This window comes from Oncorhynchus clarkii, chromosome 3 (genome assembly GCF_045791955.1).
Source record: "Oncorhynchus clarkii lewisi isolate Uvic-CL-2024 chromosome 3, UVic_Ocla_1.0, whole genome shotgun sequence".
NCBI lineage: Eukaryota > Metazoa > Chordata > Actinopteri > Salmoniformes > Salmonidae > Oncorhynchus > Oncorhynchus clarkii.
The window spans coordinates 71322893-71340898 of NC_092149.1; the positions used below are offsets into that span (position 1 = coordinate 71322893).

Sequence of the window (18006 nt, forward strand, 5' to 3'; positions counted from 1 at the left end):
TTTGTGATATTTTGGTTAGTTTTGGTCTTCGTTAAGGGTTTTGTTAATCTGTTCGTGCACACAATGTTTTGACGAAGCAAGCCGAAGTTCGATAGCCGAAGTCTACACCCCTTTGTTGGCGATTGGTCAACTGTAGGGGTGGCGCGAGTTTCTTTTTCTCGATTTAGTCCGAAAACTCAGTGTGATTCAACATGGCGAATGACAACTTCAAGCGTTTCTTAGCCAAGGAGGGACAGAAGTAAGCAAGACGGAAAGCAACATGCCATCTTCACCAGAGAATGAGGTATGTTGTATTTTCTATTGTAGTTGAGGAAAAGAGTAGCCATGTTTGCGAACTAAACCCAGCCAGCTAGCTCTAGCTTAGCAGCATACTCATGTAGAGAAAGCAAGCAATTAAACTAAAGATCTTAACAACTTTTTGATGAAACATAATTTTGTCAGAGAAAGAAAATCATAAGCTTCCCACATTGGTAACACCTAAGTCAAAGTTCGGTATCAAGGTCCAGCTAGCTAAAATGTTGCAAATGTCTAGCTAGGCCAACTCAACTCTGCTCAAACATTTGCAACATTATAGTCCATTTTAGTCTTGATTAATGATATTTGATATGTTGTTCATTGGTTGTTTTGGATGGTTTGATTATGTGAACTAAAAAGCCCTCTACTTTTTTTATTTTCCAAGGCACAAACACCAGTGAATGGGGACAGCACCAGGTTTTGTTCTCTGCTCCCCAGCACTGACTGGTCATTAACCCCCAGCCCATCTCCCGCACTGAGCTGAAGTGCAGAATGGAAAACCATCTCTATGAAGGACCTGGGAAACCCTATCCTGGGCCCACCTCCAATACCTACTCCACTGGCTTGCTCCTCACCAATGCCACAGAGCAGCAGCAGTAGTAGCAGGACTGTGAGAAGAAGGGAGAAAAGGCGTTGCAAAGACCGATCTCAAGATCTGGAGAACGTCATGCATTGAGCCACCCAGAGGTAAATCATTTCAGACTCTCCTCCTTTATTCTGATATCCTTTCCTTTCTTTTGTTGTCCTTTTTTCCTCCTCTCCTCACCATACACACTGCTCGCCACAGACACTCCTAACATGTCCCCCCTCTTCTCATCCTCTCCACAGGGCCCTGGCACCTATAGCTGATTTCATGGATGAACTATTGACAAAACTCTGGTTAAAATTCGATCACTAGCTGCATGAATTTGTGCATGACTTCAAGAAGACATGGACCGAACGACTGGGACCACAGTGAAATTAACAACTTGTTCTTGTTGTTTAGACATCTCAGGAGTCAGACTCTAGACAATTTTATTCCATAGACACTTGTCTTGTTGTTTGCACTTGTTGTTTGCGTGTCTGTTTTTCACAGACACATTTGTACTATTCTTCAAATAATTCCATTTGTCTGACACTTTAATGGTATTTCATTGATGTGTTGTTTACATGTCTGTTCTTAGCAGACACTGTTGTATTGTGGTTTACTTTCAGAGCCCAGATGCAAGAATAAGGTTTATTTTTTTGTGTGCTGAAAAAGCTCTGTTTCTTCATCTCGATACAAGGTGTTTCAATACATTCTATTTGATAATCAAGTACTGACAATGTTGAGAAGAGCTATGTGCTGCAGACCTTACAGGCTATCTTTTGTGTGGTGTAGTTCAATCTAAATTAACGCACACAGACATCATAAAAATTTGGTTTCAATTCATTAACAAGATTAAAACTACATTTTAGTACGAAATACTTTGGTTTACAGTGCACACAAAGAATGCGTGCCTCCAAGGGGTGTGTGTGTGAGCAGGTCAAACAAAGTCCTATTCTGCATGATTGGCTGGTCATGGGTTGAGTTGTCCTCTCCTAACCATGTCTTATTGCACACATGCGGAGGGGAGAAGACATCCCTGAGCTTGTTTCTTGTTTCGCTTGCAAGCTGTGTCGCCCTGGCACGGGAGAGTCTGCCTGGCTCTTGAGGATTGTTGTCCCCAGGCCACAACCCACTTCCACTCTCCAGGTTGGTAGTTGCCAGAAGGGAGGGGAGTGTCCCCAAAAGCGGGAGACACTTATCTTGCGTTTCGGTTCATGAGTTTCATCTGTGGAGGACAGGTAGTTGTGGAAGGCTAGACAAGCCTTCAGAATGTCTTTAGCCTTTTCAGGGGTACACTCGATTAGCCGAACAAGAGTCCTCATCCTTGCAGCCATGATGCCGAATGCATTCTCTATGACAACAAGAGTGGCGGTAGTTGTAGGTACGCCCAGGATAATTGAGATGGACACCTGTGAATGAGAGATAATAAGAATATATGTTAGATATAAAATATAGCCTATTTGGTAAAAAAATAAAGATAAATCCAGAACCATATTCCAAAAGCCTTAATAAAATGGCATTTCTCATACAGATGTGCATACAGTAACAAGGGAAATTAGAAACAGAAAAATTGATTCCAACATTCTATTATCAACATATCTGGATAAGGGTGACTCAGTTTCTCATGTAGGGAGAGAGCTGCATCTCCCAGAAAAACATGGACTTGGTGTTGTGGTGCCTAGTAGGACAGCTGGTGGTGGTAAATCAAGAGTCTTCTGCAGCAGTTTGGACCCAAAATAACTATCTTGAAACACTCAACCCTTGCTCTCTTGGCCGTATGTCCCTACATCCGTTTCTGTATCTTTCCTATTATGTCTTGCTAGGTAAAACAAATCTAGTAGATCCTGGGCAAGAGGAGACAGTGAGGTAATGGAGGTAAAGGGGATGGGTGAGGGTGAAGAGGGGTTAGGCAGAGGGTGAAGTGGGATGAGGTAGAGGAGCAGGATGGGTGAGGTAGAGGTCAATGGTTAAGAGTGGTGAGATAGATGAGGATGGGTGAAGAGAGGTGCGGTAGAGGAGGAGGCAGTGAAGAGGGGTAAAGCCGGGTCCTCTGTGCCTTAAAGCCCCTGGTAACCGGCTTAGCAACAAACAGCTGTGCATTTAATTAGGCCTGTCTGGTACCACAAACACACACAGTTTACCATTTGGAAAATACGTACTCATCAAGGTTCTCTTTTTTTGGTGGGGGTGGGGGTAGATCAGATTGAATATTGCAGATTGATGGAAGCCACAATGTAATTATCTGCATAATTTCCTCCATATCCTCCATATATATATTTTTTGTAAATATACAGTACCAGTCAGAATTTTGGACACATCTACTCATTCAAGGGTTTTTCTTTATTTTTTTTTACTATTTTCTACATTGTATAATATTAGTGAAGATATCAAAACTATGAAATAACACATATGGAATAATGTTGTAACCAAAAAAAGTGTTAAAGAAACCAAAATATATTTTATATTTGAGTTTCTTCAAAGTAGCCATCCTTTGTCTCGATGACAGCTGTGCACACTCTTGTCATTCTCTCAACCAGTTTCATGAGGTAGTTACCTGGAATGCATTTCAATTAACAGGTGTGCTTTGTTAATTTGTGGAATTTCTTTCCTTAATGCGTTTGAGCAATTCAGTTGTGTTGTGACGAGGTAGGGGATAGACATATTTGGTAAAAGACCAAGTCCATATTATGTCAAGAATAGCTCAAATAAGCAGAGAAACAACAGTCCATCATTACTTTATGACATAAAGGTCAGTCAATGCAGAAAATGTCAAAAACTTTGAAAGTTTCTTCAAGTGCAGTTGCAAAACCATCAAGCGCTATGATGAAACTGGCTCTCATGGGGACCGCCACAGGAAAGGAAGACCCATAGTTACCTCTGCTGCAGAGGATAAGTTATTTTTGGTTCCAACCCCGTGTCTTTGTGAGAAGCAGAGTAGGTGAACGGAAGATCTCTGCATGTGTGGTTCCCACCGTGAAGCATGGAGGAGAAGGTGTGGGGATGCTTTGCTGGTGTCACTGTCTGTGATTTATTTAGAATTCAAGGCACAGTTAACCAGCATGGCTACCACAGCATATTGCAGCGATACGCCATCCCATCTGGTTTGCACTTAGTCCCACTATCATTTGTTTTTCAACAGGACAATGACCCAAAACACACCTCCAGGCTGTGTAAGGGCTATTTGACCAAGAAGGAGAGTGAGGGTGCTGCATCAGATGATCTCGCCTTCACAATCACCCGACCTCAACCCAAGTTGGACTGCAGAGTGAAGGAAAAGCAGCCAACAAGTGCTCAGCATATGTGGGAACTCCTTCGAGACTTTTGGAAAAGCATTCCAGGTGAATCTGGTTGAGAGAAAGCTTTGCACACTCTAGGCAGTCAAGGCAAAGGGTGTTTTTGGGTTACTACATGATTTCATAGTTTTGATATCTTCACTATTATTCCACAATTTTCTTATATTTTCTCCTAACCCTACCACCCCTCCCCAAATTGGAGTAAACTAATGGACAACAAGACTTATGCTTCTAGTTCCGTCTTATACGTACGTACTGTATATATTTTCACAGACACGATATAGTTTACAATAGTTATCTTTTGTTTGTTTTTCAGAACCTTTCTATTCTCATAGATTCTACATATTGTAAATTAAAGAAACATTTTTGTTATGAGTATAATTGTTATTGATCGATTGACTATGACTTTTTAAATCACCTAGCAGTGCTATTTGCAGAGTTAGCCCCAGGTAAATGTTGCAATTATTCAGCCATTCTTGAACCTGCGACCAAAAACAAGCTACATATGGACAGTACCAAAAAAAATGATCTAATGATTCTGTCTCTTTGCAGCAAAATCTGCAGAGCTGGGATTGTTCTATACCCCATATACATGTGTATATAACATTCTATTGATTGCAAGAATTTTGTATAATCAGTTAAACTGAAAGGTTTTGAATCCAGCGTTGTCTTGTGTATCAGTTCACAAACCATGTACCGATTCAATGGCACTTCTCTTTACAACTATTTTGCTATCTACAAGTCACAGCTGTCCATCTTTAACCAATTTTACCAATACTTATCTTGGGGATATGTAACGGGCTACCTTTGCTTTGGGGGTCACTGGACAAAAATAAATAGCCACTCAAGCATAAAGATGGTGTTATCGTTTTTTTTTGTTGCCTGGTTTTCAAAGCCATTTCCAATTTACTTCCTGAATTAGCTGCAAAGAAACTGAATTGACCGCTAACTAGCAGACGTTGCTACTGTATGTATAGCCGAGTCGCAGTCAGAGAATGGAGGGTTCTAGTATTCACTGTGCACTGCTCTGTCTCTACGGGTTTTGTCAGTTGGTGATCAGCTCCTATCAGTTCTGAGACATCTTGCTCTGTTTGCTGTTCTATTCTACAGTATATATCAGTTTCTCTCCCTCTGTTTCTCTCCTGCTCAGTTTCTATCCCTCTCTCTCCCGCTCAGTTTCTCTCCTGCTCAGTAGAGTTTCTCTCCCGCGCAGTTTCTCTCCCTCTCTCTCCCGCTCAGTTTCTCTCCTGCTCAGTAGAGTTTCTCTCCCGCGCAGTTTCTCTCCCTCTCTCTCCCGCTCAGTTTCTCTCCTGCTCAGTTTCGCTCAGTTTCTCTCCTGCTCAGTTTCGCTCAGTTTCTCTCGCTCTCTCTTGCTCTCGAACACGCATACACAAACATATTAAATTATTTCCTTATAGAAATAAGCTATTGATGGGTACTGCTACGACACAAAGGAAATTATCTTTACAACGCACCAGAATTACCTCCAATACCAGGATCTAGGCCACATAATCATTTCTTGAAGGGTTAAAAGTGGTCTACCTGCAAGACTTCTTTAGCTAGTCCTGTAGCTATTGAAGTGTATAATTATATATATTTGTATAAACTTTTGCATAAAGACCGTTTAGATCGAACATAATCAATCTATGTTAGATTTGTGGAATATATATCGTGCAACCTTTCCGTTTTAAAGTGGTCCATCATGCGTTAATGATGCAGTGTTACTAAGGTCCCATCTCCCAGCCTAAGAGGTTAATCCTACAGTCATTGTTTTCTGTGCCCCAGTCAGTGTTTAAATCCCTGTTTAGTGGTGTTGGGCAGCATTTTACAATTACATTAAAGCAAGCCCGCAAGGTGTCTGCCACCTGTTACGCACGTGCACACATGCATATGTGCAGACAGCTTACACGTGTGTGTGCTTACACGTGTGTGCGCACACACACAGTCTTGTATAAATAACCTTAAGTCCCATTCAAAATAATATTTTCCCTAGCCCTGAACCTAAAACTAACCCTAGCTCCTTACCCTAACCTTTAACTTAAAACCTAACCTTAACCCTAAACCTACAGTAGACCTAGCTCCTAAAAATAACCATAAGCCTAACTGTACCCCTTAACCCCCTAGAATAGCATTTGACCTTGTGGGGACTAGCAAAAGTTGCTTGTTTATTATTCTGGTGGTGACTTCATACACATGGTTTGTCAAGATCTGTGTGGAAGAACTTGACTGACCTACACAGAGCCCTGACCTCAACCCCATTGAACACCTTTGGGATTAATTGGAAAGCCGACTGCGAGCCAGGCTTAATCGCCTAACTTTAGTGCGTGACCTCACTAATGCTCTTCTGGCTGAATGGAAGCAAGTCCCGTCAGCAATGTATAGGGGTGGAAAACCTTCTTAGAAGATTAGAGGCTGTTATAGCAGCGAAGGGGGGACCAACTCCATATTAATGCCCATGATTTTGGAATGAGATGTAATATGAGCAGGTACAGTGGGGCAAAAAAGTATTTAGTCAGCCACCAATTGTGCAAGTTCTCCCACTTAAAAAGATGAGAGGCCTGTCATTTTCATCATAGGTACACTTCAACTATGACAGACAAAATGAGAAAAAATCCAGAAAATCACATTGTAGGATTTTTTATGAATTTATTTGCAAATTATGGTGGAAAATAAGTATTTGGTCACCTACAAACAAGCAAGATTTCTGGCTCTCACAGACCTCTTCTTTAAATACTTTTTTGCCCCACTATCTACTAGAGGTTGACCGATTTAGGATTTTTCAACGCCAATACCGATTATTGGAGCACCAAAAAAAAGCCGATACCGATAAAAAAAAATTAAAAAAAATAAATAATAATAATAATAATAATAATAATAATTAAACAAAATAAAATAAAACATTTTTTTATTTGTAATAATAACACTTACAACAATACTGAATTAATACTTATTTTAACTTAATTTATTTTAATTTATTTTTAATTTAATTTTAATTTTTAATTTATTTTAACTTAATACAAAATCAATAAAAATTAATTTAGCCTCAAATAAATAATGAAGCCTGTTCAATTTGGTTTAAATAATGCAAAAACATAGTGTTGAAGTAAAAGTGCAATATGTGCCATGTAAAAAAGCTAACGTTTGAGTTCCTTGCTCAGCACATGAGACAGTTGGTGGTTCCTTTTAACTTAACTTCAATATTCCAAGGTAAGAGGTTTTAGGTTGTAGTTAATATAGTATTTATAGGACTATTTCTCTCTATACCATTTGTATTTCATATACCTTTGACTATTGGATGTTCTTATAGGCACTATAGTATTGCCAGTGTAACAGTATAGCTTCCGTCCCTCTCCTTGCCCCTACCTAGGCTCGAAACAGGATCACATCGACAACAGCCACACTCGAAGCAGTGTTTACCCATCTCTCCACAAAAGCCGCGGCCTTTGCAGAGCAAGAGGAATAACTACTCCAAGTCTGAGCGAGTGACGTTTGAAACACTATTAGCGCACACCCAGCTAACTAGCTAGCCATTTCACATCGGTTACACCAGCCATTAGGCTGATAGGCTTGAAGTCATAACCAGCGCTGTGCTCCTCGTGGAGTGCAATGAGAGGTAGGTGGTTAGAGCGTTGGACTAGTTAACTGTAAGGTCGCAAGATTGGATCCCCCGAGCTGACAAAGTGAAAATCGGTCGTTCTGCCCCTGAACAAGGCAGTTAACCCACCGTTCCTAGGCCGTCATTGAAAATAAGAATGTGTTCTTAGCTGAATTTTTTTTAAATTGGCAAAATCGGCACCCAAAAATACAAATTTCAATTGTTATGAAAACTTGAAATCGGCCCTAATTAATCGGTCATTCCGATTAATCGGTCGACCTCTAGTATCTATATACTTTTGGTCATGTAGTGTGTATATACAGTACCAGGAAAAATAAACAATTTAATTAATTTTCGAGTAAGGTTGTTACGAAACAACATTTTCCAAATTTTGTTAAGGGGTGTGAATACTTTCCCAATGCACTGTATATATATCAGTGCCTTCAGAAAGTATTCACACCCCTTGACTTTTTCCACATTTTGTTGTGTTAAGGCCTGCATTTAAAATTGATTTAATTTAGATTTCTTTTGTCACTAGCCTACCCACAACATCCATCCCATAATGTCAAAGTGGAATTAGTTTTTTAATCATGTTTTCACTTTGTAAGTATGGGGTATTGTGTGTAGATGGGTGAGAAAATAATAACTATTTAATAAATGTTGAATTCAGGCTGTAACACAACATAATGTGGAATAAGTCCAGAGGTATGAATACTTTCTGAAGACACTTATATACGAACCAAACCCTTCATACAGCCCCATCCTAACCCTCCGTAACCCTAATTTACACAACACATAAAGACACAGTACTTACTGTATATATAGACACCAAAGCCGTAACCCACTAAACCTCCGACAACCCTGTCCTGACCTGCTAATTCACTGACTACCAACATGTCAACATCCTCCTCTAATAATGCCTGACCTACTGCTTTCTATGTGCATGCTCTTCTAGCATTGCACCTCTCTCCTCATGCACACTCTTGATAGGTCCTCTCTCCTCATGCACACTCCTGATAGATCCGCTCTCTTCTTGCACGCTCCTGATAGATCCGCTCTCCTTGTGCACACTCCTTTAGCCTGACTTCCTTAGCATATTCTCTTGCTCCTCTTTCCTAGTGCACAATCGAAAGGCACATCCTCTGCTTGTGCACACTGCTGTAAATGTGTGCATGCCCTTCAAGCTTCTGTCTCTGGCATGCACACCCCTCTTACTGCTAGTGCATTGTCCCCAGCTGCATCTCTGTTGCTGCTGGCTGGTGATGTACTGTATATAGCAAGACCAGTGCTGTCAGTCTGTTTGCTGAGTTGGCTAACTATGCACTGGGATATTTACTCCCTCTGTCACACGTCTTATTGCAGATCTCCGCTCGGCTCTGACTTGCTCTCTCTCTCAATTCAATTTCTTTTTCAATTTAATGGCTTAATGGGAAACATATGTTTACATTGCCAAATCAAGTGAAATAGATAATTAACAAAAGTGAAATAAACAATAAAAATGTACAGTAAACATTACACTCACAAAAGTTCAAAAAGAATAAAGACTTCAAATGTCATCTGTCTATATACAGTGTTGTAATGATGTGCAAATAGTTAAAGTACAAAAGGGAAAATAAATAAATATAGGTTGTATTTACAATGGTGTTTTTTCTTCACTAATTGCCCTTTTCTTGTGGCAACTGGTCACTAATATTGCTGCTGTGATTGCACACTGTGGTATTTCACCCAATAGATATGGGAGTTTATCAAAATTGGATTTGTTTTTGAATTCTTTGTGGGTCTGTGTAATCTGAGGGAAATATGTATCTCTAATATGGTCATACATTTGGCAGGAGGTTAGGAAGTGCAGCTCAGTTTCCATCTAATTTTGTGGGCCGTGTGCACATAGCCGGTCTTCTCTTGAAAGTCAGGTCTGCCTACTGCGGACTTTCTCAATAGCAAGGCTATGCTCACTGAGTCTGTTCTCTCTCTCTCCTCTCTTCTCTCTCCATGTGCCAGTCTCTTTCCTCTACCAACCTCTACTCTTCCTTCCTCCCTTAGGTTATATCCAGTTGATACTGTACCACTGGCTCTGGCTGAGCCTGACTTGCTGCAGTCACAGACACACACTGAAGCAATGGAAGTTATTACACACTGACTGGGAAATAGATGGCCACATATTGGCGCTGAAGCTACAAATGACCCATATAGTTATGATGGTCTAAATTAATATTGATGTTTGGTTATGAGATTTATTTGTTTATTAGTATCCCCATTTAGCTTTTGCAGAAGCAGCAGCTACTCTTCCTGGGGTCCACAATTAAACACAGAACATGACAAGAAACAAAACACTGATACATTGATAGACAAGGACAGTCACAGAAATGTAAAATACAACGATTTACAAACAATGTGTGTTTGTTTGTCCCTTCACAGTCCCCGCCGTTCCATGAGTTGTTTTTTAATAATTAAAAAAAAAGGTAATTATGCTGTTTGCTTGAGAAATTGGAGATTGAATGGAGTTCCATGCGATCATTGCTCTGTTTAAAATTGTGCAGAGACCCCTGGTGGCATGTTAGGTGGTGTATGTATGGATGACTGAGTTGAATTTTTTGATTATGCAGACAATCTGGAATTTTTGTCACATTAATATTTCTCATAAATACTAGAAGAGAAGCAGTTAATATCTTGTCAACCCTCAACCAGGAAGGCCTGGCATGCATGTTGCTGTTAGTTCTGCATGTGTAGTTAAAGGCATGCTGCTCTGTTTTGAGCCAGCTGCAGCTTTGCTAGGTCTTTCTTTGCTGCCCTTGGCCATATTACCAGATAGTAATCAAGATGGGACAAGACCAGCGCCTGAACAACTGATTTTTGTGTCAAAAACACAGAACCTCTTTTTACAACAGACATACCCCTCCCCATCTTCACAACGACTGTGTAAATATGACTTGCCAATGATAATTGACCATCCAATGTTATACCTAGGAGTTCAGCTTCCTCAATTTGCTCAATGGTCACAACCTTTATTAACAACTCCAGCTGGTGTTTGAATCTTAGAGAATGTTTTGAACCAAATACAATGCGTTTAGTTTTAGATGTATTTAAGTCAATTTTATTAATAAGCCACCATTTATGATACTGACTATAACTTCTCATATAGATTTTCAGTGAGCTCACTGGCTTTGGGTGCTGACATGAGTGTGGAATCACCCACATACATAGTCATTCTAGCTTTGTGTAAGACCAGTAGCAAATCATAAAAAATAGAGAAGAATAATGGCCCAAGGCAACTGCCCTGAGGGACACTGCACTGTACATATCTGATGTTAGAGAAGCTTCCATTGAAGAACACTCTGGGTTATATAGGATAAATAACTCTCCAACCATGTGATGGCAGTTGATGTAAAGCCATAGCAAGTATGTTTTATTTATGTCAATAACATCAAAGGCTGCACTGAAATCTAACAATACAGCTCCAACTATCAACTTATAACCAATCATCAGTCATCTGAGTCAGTGCAGTGCAAGTTGAGTGCTCTTTTCTAGATGCATGCTGAAAGTCTGTAGTTACCTTGTTCTCTGAAAAATATAATTGTATTTCGTCAAACACTATAATCCATCAGTTTACTAAAAACAGGCAGCAAACTGATTGGGCGGCTGTTAGAGCCAGCAAAGTGCTTTACTATTTTTTGTTTTCCATCAAGTTGTCTATACCTGGTGGCTTATCATTATTAATGGATAACAATAGTTTTTACAACTCTCCCACACTAATTTGACCAAATTCAAAAAGGCAATCCTTCTCTTTCATTATTAGATATTTTATACCAAAATATGATATTTCACTGTTCAATGTAATTTCATTTCACTAGTGAAATAGCAATTGAAATGAATGTCAATATCAAAAGGTTTTGTTTTATATGACCCATCAACTTCATTGAACGATGTAGATGTATTGGGTTTTCTGACCATGATGCTCATTCAAGGTACTCAAGTCTTTTTCTATTTTGTTTTATGTCATTTATATCTGTTTGGTAATATAATGTATCATTTTCTTAAGTTTAGTCACCACATTTCTCAATTCACAGTATGTCAAACAATCATCTGAGAAAAAAAAGACAAAATGCCACCTCTTTTGCATTATTTCTTTGAACCATACCATTTTTCAATTCATCATTAATCCAGGGGGCTCTAATGGTTCTCACAGTTGCATGCTTGTCAATCATTTGTATGAATAATTGTACAAATACTTCTGGTATTCACTTCCTCATGCACATCAGACCAACATGCATTCTTTAACAAAAGAATCCTAAGAACATTTTGTATGATTTCTTATGAATTTCTTTAGGCCCAACCTTTGGCGCTTTGACTTGCCTTGTTATTGCCAAAATGTTATGGTCACTACAGCCAACGAAAACGAATATTGCTTTGGAGCAAAGTTATTCAGCATTATTGAAGATATGATCAAAGTGGATGTCACAGATCCAACACTATTGGTATGTCTACTTGGTATGTGGAAATCGGGGTTAGATTACAGGCATTAGGCACAGTTAGAAGTTTCTTCTTGCGACATCAGCTACAGTTGAAGTCGGAAGTTTATATACACTTAGGTTGGAGTCATTAAAAGTCATTTTTCAACCACTCCACAAATTTCTTGTTAACAAACTATAGTTTTGGCAAGTCAGTTGGGACATCTACTTTGTGCATGACACAAGTTCTTTTTCCAACTATTGTTTACAGACATATTATTTAACTTGTAAATTCACTGTATCACAATTCCAGTGGGTCAGAAGTTTACATACACTAGGTTGACTGTGCCTTTAAACAGCTCAGAAAATTCCAGAACATGTCATGGCTTTAGAAGCTTCTGATAGGCTAATTGACATAATTTGAGTCAATTGGAGGTGTACCCGTGTATATATTTCAAGGCCTACCTTCAAATTCAGTGCCACTTTGCTTGACATCATGGGAAAATCAAAATAAATCAGCCAAGACTTCAGAAAAATAATTGTAGACCTCCACAAGTCTGGTTCATCCTTGGGAGCAATTTCCAAACGCATGAAGGTACAACGTTCATCTGTACAAACAATACTACGCAAGTATAAACACTATGGGACCACGCAGCCGTCATACTGCTCAGGAAGGAGACGCGTTCTGTCTCCTAGAGATGAACGTACTTTGGTGCGAAAGGTGCAAATAAATCCCAGAACAACAGCAAAGGACCTTGCGAAGATGCTGGAGGAAACAGGTACAAAAGTATCTATATCCACAGTAAAACGAGTCCTATATCGACATAACCTGAAAGGCCGCTCAGCAAGGAAGAAGCCACTGCTCCAAAACCGCCATAATAAAGCCAGACTACGGTTTGCAACTGCACATGGGGACAAAGATCGTACTTTTTGGAGAAATGTGCTCTGGTCTGATGAAACAAAAATAGAACTGTTTGGCCATAATGACCATTGTTATGTTTGGAGGAAAAAGGGGGAGGCTTGCATGCCGAAGTACACCATCCCAACCGTGATGCACAGGGGTGGCATCATCATGTCGTGAGGGTGCTTTGCTTCAGGAGGGACTGGTGCACTTCACAAAATAGATGACATAATTGAGAAAGGAAAATTATGTGGATATATTGATGCAACATCTCAAGACATCAGTCAGGAGTTAAAGCTTGGACGCAAATGGGTCTTCCAAATGGACAATGACCCCAAGCATACTTCCAAAGTTGTGGCAAAAATACTTAAGGACAACAAAGTCAAGGTATTGGAATGGCCATCACAAAGCCCTGACCTCCATCCTATAGAAAATCTGTGGGCAGAACTGAAAAAGCGTGTGCGAGCAAGGAGGCCTACAAACCTGATTCAGTTACACCAACTCTGTCAGGAGGAATGGGCCAAAATTCACCCAACTTATTGTGGGAAGCTTGTGGAAGGCTACCCAAAATGTTTAACCCAAGTTAAATAATTTAAAGGCACTGCTACCAAATACTAATTGAGTGTAAGTAAACTTCTGATCCACTGGAAATGTGATGAAAGAAATAAATGCTGAAATAAATCATTCTCTCTACTATTATTCGGACATTTCGCATTCTTAAAATAAAGTAGTAATCCTAACTGACCTAAAACGGGGAATTTTTACTTGGATTAAATGTCAGGAATTGTGAAGCACTGAGTTCAAATGTATTTGGCTAAGGTGTATGTAAACGTCCAACTTCAACTCTAGTTTCTAACCAGTCAATGTTCAGGTCACCCAGAAAATAGACCTCTCTGTTGACTTCACACACATTATCAAGCTTTGCACACATAGAGGTTGACCGAATTAATCGGAATGGGCGATTTAATTAGGGCCGATTTCAAGTTTTCATAACAATCGATAATCGGCATTTTTGGACACCGATTATGGCCGATTACATTGCACTACACGAGGAGACTGCGTGGCAGGCTGACTACCTGTTATGCGCGTGCCTGTTAATTTGTCATTGATTCGCAGCCTACTTCGCCAAACGAGTGATTTAACAAGCGTATTCACGAAAAAAGCACTGTCGTTGCACCAATGTGTACCTAACCATAAACATCAATGCCTTTCTTAAAATCAATACACAAGTGTATATTTTTAAACCTGCATATTTAGTTACTATTGCCTGCAAACATTAATTTATTTTAACTTGGCAAATTGTGTCACCTTTCTTGCGTTCTGTGCAAGCAGAGTCAGGGTATATGCAGCAGTTTGGGCCGCCTGGCTCGTTGCGAACTGTGTGAAGACCACTTCTTCCTAACAAAGATCGTAATTAATTGGCCAGAATTTGACATAATTATGACATAACATTGAAGGTTGCGCAATGTAACAGCAATATTTAGACTTATGTATGCCACCCGTTAGATAAAATACATAACGGTTCCGCATTTCCCTGAAAGAATAAACATATTGTTTTCAAAATTATAGTTTCCGTATTTGACCATATTAATGACCTAAGACTCGTATTTCTGTGTGTTTTATTATAATTAAGTATGATTTGATAGAGCAGTCTGAGCGATGGTAGGCAGCAGCAGGCTCGTAAGCATTCATTCAGACAGCACTTTTGCGCATTTGCCAGCAGCTCTTCGCTGTGCTTCAAGCATTGTGCTGTTTATGACTTCAAGGCTATCAACTCCCGAGATTAGGCTGGCAATACTGAAGTACCTATTAGAACAACCAATAGTCAAAGGTATATGAAATACAAATTATATAGAGATAAATAGTCCTATAATAACTACAACCTAAAACTTCTTACCTGGGAATATTGAAGACTCATGTTAAAAGGAACCACCAGCTTTCATATGTTCTCATGTTCTGAACAAGAAACGTTAGCTTTCTTACATGGCACATATTGCACTTTTACTTTCTTCTCCAACACTTTGTTTTTGCATTATTTAAACCAAATTGAACGTTTCATTATTTATTTGAGACTAAATTGATTTTTATTGATGTATTATATTAAGTTAAAATAAGTGTTCATTCAGTATTGTTGTAATTGTCATTATTACAAATATATATGCTGCTCAAAAAATAAGATCTGAATGAATGAAATATTCTTATTAAATTCATTTTTCTTTACATAGTTGAATGTGCTGACAACAAAATCACACAAATTAACAATGGAAATCAAATGTATCAACCCATGGAGGTCTGGATTTGGAGTCACACTCAAAATTAAAGTGGAAAACCACACTACAGGCTGATCCAACTTTGATGTAATGTCCTTAAAACAAGTCAAAATGAGGCTCAGTAGTGTGTGTGGCCTCCGCGTGCCTGTATGACCTCCCTAGATCGCCTGGGCATGCTCTTGATGAGGTGGTGGATGGTCTCCTGAGGGATCTCCTCCCAGACCTGGACTAAAGCATCCGCCAACTCCTGGACAGTCTGTGGTGCAACGTGGCGTTGGTGGATGGAGCGAGACATGATGTCCCAGATGTGCTCAATTGGATTCAGGTCTGGGGAACGGGCAGGCCAGTCCATAGCATCAATGCCTTCCTCTTGCAGGAACTGCTGACACACTCCAGCCACATGAGGTCTAGCATTGTCTTGCATTAGGAGGAACCCAGGGCCAAACGCACCAGCATATGGTCCCACAAGGGATCTGAGGATCTCATCTCGGTACCTAATGGCAGTCAGTCTACCTCTGGCGAGCACATGGAGGGCTGTGCGGCCCCCCAAAGAAATGCCACCCCACACCATGACTGACCCACCGCCAAACCGGTCATGCTGGAGGATGTTGCAGGCAGCAGAATGTTCTCCACGGCATCTCCAGACTGTCACGTCTGTCACGTCTGTCACGTCTGTCACATGTGCTCAGTGTGAACCTGCTTTCATCTGTGAAGAGCACAGGGCGCCAGTGGCGAATTTGCCAATCTTGGTGTTCTCTGGCAAATGCCAAACGTCCTGCACGGTGTTGGGCTGTAAGCCCAACCCCCACCTGTGGACGTCAGGCCCTCATACCACCCTCAAGGAGTCTGTTTCTGATCATTTGAGCACATGCACATTTGTGGCCTGCTGGAGGTCATTTTGCAGGGCTCTGGCAGTGCTCCTCTTGCTCCTCCTTGCACAAAGGCGGAGGTAGCGGTCCTGCTGCTGGGTTGTTGCCCTCCTACGGCCTCCTCCACGTCTCCTGATGTACTGGCCTGTCTCCTGGTAGCGCCTCCATGTTCTGGACGCTGACAGACACCGCAAACCTTCTTGCCACAGCTCGCATTGATGTCCCATCCTGGATGAGCTGCACTACCTGAGCCACTTGTGTGGGTTGTAGACTCCGTCTCATGCTACCACTAGAGTGAAAGCACCGCCAGCATTCAAAAGTGACCAAAACATCAGCCAGGAAGCATAGGAACTGAGAAGTGGTCTGTGATCACCATCTGCAGAACCACTCCTTTTTTGGGGGTGTCTTGCTAATTGCCCATAATTTCCACCTGTTGTCTATTCCATTTGCACAACAGCATGTGAAATGTATTATCAATCAGTGTTGCTTCCTAAGTGGACAGTTTGATTTCACAGAAGTGTGATTGACTTGGAGTTACATTGTGATGTTTAAGTGTTCCCTTTATTTTTTTGAGCAGTGTATATACAAATCGTCCGATTTAATCGGTATCGGCTTTTTTTGGTCCTCCAATAATCAGTATCGATATCAGCGTTGAAAAATCATAATCGTTCGACCTCTAACACATATATTATACAAATACTGACTTAGCACTTGATGGCATATAGCAGCACCACAAAAGAATAGGCTTTAGATGAGGCAGGTGAACTTTCAACTACAACACTTCAAAAACATTTAACATGAGATCAAATATGAGGAATATGGCTCTGAACATATACAGCAACACCTCCCTATAGGCATTCCTGTCTTTTCTGAAGATGTTATATCTCTGTATTGCTACTGCTGTCTGCCTGTTCTGAGGCCTCTGTGTTCTATAGATGTGATTAAGATGGTGTATGTTTTCATTAACGGTTAAAGGGTCTTATGACTTTTAGCTTTGGTGCAGACAGAGTTCTGATATCCTGGATTGCATTGGATTGAGTCCATTATTGCCCCTTGTGCAAATCTGAAACACTTAATTTATTTCCTGTTTCGTCTCCGTCTTTGGCCTACACCTCAGCTCCTAGAACAGAACTATACTGCACTATTCACTCCTCAAGTTCAGCTGGCATTGAAGATTTCTTTTTAAAGCGGTGAATAATTCAAACCCAGAGAGTTCTGTTTCTGTACCAGAGGTATTTACTCATTGACGCGCTAAAGCAGTGGTTTTCAACCTGGTCCTGGGGACCCAAAGGGGTGCACATTTGTTTTTGCCCTACCACCACACACCTGATTCAAATCCTTTTGATGAGTTGATCATTTGAATCAGCTGTGTAGTGCTAGGGCAAAAACAAATGTGCACCCCTTTGGGTCCCCAGGACCAGGATTGAGAACCAGTGCGCTAAAGGGCCATCAGAGAATCCTCAGTCAAATGGCTGCTGCTGCTATTCTGGTGCCAAATGACTGCTATTGTACCCTCTTTCTGTGAAGCTCAGTGCCTCGGGACGAGAGGAGAGGGGGAGAGAAATGGGACAGAGAGAGAGTGAGAGCCCCCCTCTCATCATTTCAACAGAGCAAGTGTGACTCACTTAGATTCTGGCCCAGAGCACTTTCTGGCTTATTTTGTGTCTTATGAGCTGCATCATGTGAATTGACAGGAGTTTTTTTGTGTGTGTGTGTGTTTCGTCTTCAGGGGGTATGTCTGTGGCACAGCCCTCTTGGATGCATCGTTGCG

At 40.6% G+C, this 18006-nt stretch overlaps 1 protein-coding gene across 4 annotated transcripts in view; it reads left to right on the forward strand.

Annotated features, from left to right (window-relative positions):
• The window catches only part of LOC139403152 (radixin), a 63321-nt gene that overhangs the window by 20787 nt on the left and 24528 nt on the right, over positions 1 to 18006 (forward strand). Inside the window, exon 3 of one of the 4 annotated variants that reach the window (XM_071146874.1) lies at positions 4002 to 4200. The exons of the other annotated variants lie outside the window; for them this stretch is intronic. The gene's annotated coding sequence lies outside the window, so the exon portion shown is untranslated. The remainder of the gene's footprint in view (positions 1 to 4001; positions 4201 to 18006) is intronic. 4 annotated transcript variants of the gene reach the window in all.